This window comes from Octodon degus, unplaced genomic scaffold, assembly GCF_000260255.1.
Source record: "Octodon degus isolate 3935 unplaced genomic scaffold, OctDeg1.0 scaffold00298, whole genome shotgun sequence".
In the NCBI taxonomy this organism is placed as follows: Eukaryota; Metazoa; Chordata; class Mammalia; order Rodentia; family Octodontidae; genus Octodon; species Octodon degus.
Window position 1 is genome coordinate 775,172 of NW_004524874.1, and position 4,288 is coordinate 779,459.

Sequence of the window (4,288 nt, forward strand, 5' to 3'; positions counted from 1 at the left end):
AACTGTCTCATTGCTATCTGTTTGTCAATAAAACTTTGAAAAAAATAAAATAAATAAATAAATAAAAATAAAAAAAAGAACCAACTATTTGATTCATTTATTCTTTGTTTTGTTTTCTTTGCCAAAATTGTGTTAATTTCTGCTTGAATCTATAATTTCCTGCCTTCTTTTCACTTTGGGCTTGACTTGCTCTTTGTTTTCTAGGAGCTTGAGGTGAACCACAAGAACATTTACTTGGGATTTTCTGTTTTCCTAATGTGCAAGTTTAGCCCTATAATTTTTCCTCTTAAGACAGCTTTCATTGTATCCCACAGGTTTTATAAGTTGTATCTGCTTTTTCAAATTTTTTAATTTCTTCTTCAATTTCATCTATGACTCACTCGTTTAGGAGGCTATTATTTAATTTCTATGTGTTTATGGTGTTTTGTAGGGTAATTAATAATTTTGAGTTTCATTGCACTGTGTTCTGATAGAATGCATGGGATAATTTCAATTCCTGTGCATTTACTTAAGAATACTGGGTGTGTTAGTATATGCTCTATTTTGGAGAACATCCCATGTGCTACTGTGAAGAATGGGTATTGTGTTGTTGCTGGCTAAAACACTCTATACATATCTACTAAAACCATTTCTTCACAAGTTTGTTTGAGTTCTGTTATTTCTTGCTTTTTTTTTTTTTTCTTAGTTGATCAATCTCTTTGTGGCAGAAGCTTATTAAATTCCCCCACTGAATTATATTTTTGCTTATTTGATTTTCATGTCTATTAAAAATTTTGCCTTGGGGCTGGTGAGATGGCTCAGTGGTCTAAAGCACCTACTTAGAACAAGCTAAACCAAGCAAAGCACAGGGACCGCGGTTCAGTCCCCCAGCACCACATGCCAGCCCGCCCGCCCCCTGGTGGGCTAAGCTGGCCACACACTAAATAAATAAATAAATAAATACTTAAAAAAAATTTGCCTTATGTAGGTGGGTGCTCCTACATTGGATGCATATATATTTGCAATTGTCCTCTCTTTCTCTTGCAGTTTTCCCTTAACAAGTATGTATTGACCTTATTTATCTTTTTGAATGATTTTTGATTTGAACTTGATATTGTCAGCAACCAGAATAACTACCTCAGCTTTTTTTTCCTCATTTCTGATGGCATGGAGAATTGTTTTCCATCCTTTGACTTTTAGTCTGTTAATTTCCTTTTGAATTAAATATGTTTCTTTTACAGAGCACATTGTTGGATTTTGTTTCTTAATCTACTGGGCTGGTCTGCTTCTTTTGACTAGTGAATTGAAGCCATTTACATTGATGGTTATAGCCAATATGCATTGGCTTACCTTTGTCATATGATTTTCCTGCTGTAGGTTCCATACATTTTTCCTCTTTTTAATTACTTGCTCTTTTTGGTGGTTCATCTGTGTTGTTCTTGAAGCTGTGGTCACTTCTCTCTCTTTCTAGAATACCTGTCAGTATCTTCATAGGTTGGCTTAGTATTCATGAATTTCTTCAGTTGTTCTTTGTCATGGAAGGATCTTCTCTTGCCATGGAATTTGATAGATAGTTTTGTAGGGTACATCAAATTGGGTTGAAAGTTATTTTCTTTTAGGACCTGAAATACTTCACTCCAAGCTCTTCTTGATTTGATGGTTTTTGTTGAGAAATCTGCCATGATTCTGATGGTCTTTCCATTGTAGGTGATGTGTTTCTTTTCTCTAACAGCTTTTAATATTCTATTCTTTTGCTGATTTCTAAGATCTTGATTATCATGTGTATAGGTGTAGATTTATTTTGATCATGGTTGTTTGGAGTTCTATATACCTCGCACAACTGTGTGTCAGGTACTTTTCCCATGTTTGGAAATTTTTCTGCTACTACTTCTGCAAATAGTCTTTTTATGTCATTTGCGTAGTCTCTTGCTTCTTCATTGACACCTATTTTACTAATATTATTTTTCTCTGTGTCATCTTGTAGCTACTGAATTGTTATTTCCTAGTTCCCTATTAATTTTAAGAGAACTTTCCTTTCCCTTTCATTAGCTACAGCACTGTCTTTGAGGTCTGAAAGTCTATCTTCAGTTTCATTCAAGCAGTTTTGCCAGCTTTCAATGGAGTTCTTAATTTGCTGGATATCTGTTTGAATCTGTTTCATGCTTTCTAATTGTTTCCTGTATTTTTCATTCAGTGTTTCCATCATTTTTCTATTTCTTCTATTTTTTTAATCTATGTCTTCTGTGATGAGCAATTCTTTCATAATTGTTGTCATTTCTTTTTTGACTTGAAAGATTATTTCTGATCTTATTTTGTCTATATCCTGATGGACTTGTTAGTTTACTTCAGTAACATCATTTCAGAAATTTCAGGTGTGTGATTTCCGAGTTCTTGTACATCTTTTTTCTAGGTGGTCTGGAGGATTGAGATTGCATTTTGCTCCTGCATTTTGGCATCTCTGAAGCTCCCAATAATCACTCAGACATAGCAGTGGTGGGAGAGTGGTGAGGCATGTTTCAGTAAGGTTTGTGCTACAGTGGGGAGCAGGGTTGGACTAACCAAGGCTCTCACTACTAGTGAGGGTAACTGGCTGATCCTCAACAAAGCTTCAGTGTAGGTGGTGGGTATTGGCTGAATTCACCAGGATCTCTTGTGCTGTCTAAAACCCTTACTTGAAATGCTGGAATAGTGACACACAAGTTCCACACCTGTGGCTGGGGGCCAAGTGGCACAGCTTACCAGAGTCCTACAGGCTGCCAAGAATTCTCCTATGTTTTTAAATGGATGGAGCAGGCACCAGGAAAGCTCCACACCTGCATGCACTGGGTCCACAGATCACAGCTCTGCAGGGTACCAGCAGGATGTTCAGAATCATCCTTAGTTCTCAAAAAGTTGGACCAACACCGGTACAAGCTCCATGCTTGTCAACTTGGAGTAAGGGTCAGAGTTTATCAGTCCCATAGGCCACCCGAATTCCTTTTCAAAGTTCTTAAATTGCAACAGGAAGATCTGCACTTATGCACATACTGAGTTCACAGATCACAGCTCTCGAGAGTCCCCATGGGCTGCTCAAAGTCTCCCTAAGTTCTTAAAAGTTTGGACAGGCAGGGCCAGCCAGATAGCTTAGTGGACTAAAGCACCTGCTTAGGCAGAGGACATTGACTGGGGTTCAGTCTTTAGTGTGCAGTGCTGGCCCCACCCCTGGAGTGATGGGAGTTTGAGACTGGGCATGGTGGCACATGCCTATTTTCCCAGTGCTTGGGAGGCTGAAAAACAGGAGGATCACTATGAATCTGAGCTGTGTAGTGAGACCCTGTACTAAATGCATTAAAAAAAGTTTGGATGGGAACCAGCACAAACTCCATGCCTGCACGCTGGAGCTGAGTCAGAATTTACCAGTCCTAAAGGCCACCTAGAGTCCTCTCCAAAGTTATTAAATGGCAGTGGGGTCCAATACTTTTAATTATATCACCTTTCTTCATACCCAAACTTTAACTAATACTTGGTTCAAGTTCATATTATTTTTAAAGAGCAAAAAGAGAAGATATCACATGGTAGTCTTTTCCTGGTTCTATTTCTCTAAAAATAAAACCAAGGAAATAGTCCGTATTATTTAGAATTTTCTGATTGGATAAGAAAATCAATATCAGGATTTTGATGATGAAAAGAAATGCTACAAATAAACATGGTGGAAATTACTTTGTTTTATTTGTATAAAATTTTTTCAAACTACTTCATTTTAATTTTCGTAATAGCTTGCAATGTATGCAAGAAACAATCCATCATTCCCATTTTATGCATGCTCATATATCTTCAGATTTAGTCTTCATTAATAAGAACTTTAGCTGGGGAGATAGCTTGGCAGCATAAGCACTTGCCTGGCAATTGTAAGGTCCTGAGTTCAATTCCTAGTATGAAAAAAAAAAAGAACTTTTATTGTGGCATTTCCAGAAATAACAAAAAGTTATAAAGTGTGAAGATTAACTGCATTAAAAATACAAAATGTCACCAGAATATACAGTGAATATTTAAATTTTTTGAAAAATAACATTACAGTAAAAATTACTCTGTCATTAATACCTCTTAAAATATTCCATATCCAAACATACCTCTCCCATCATCTTTGCAACTTTCTGAAAAAGTTTCAAGTCTTGTATCTTTTTTATTTATTTATTTATTTTTTTATTTTTCAACAAATAATACACTGCATATGTTCTTCTTAGTGGTTAATTGCTGTACAAGATGAGGACTTGTGATCCTATTTACAAACACCATTAGAACAAATCATTCTATTCATTAACAGAATGTA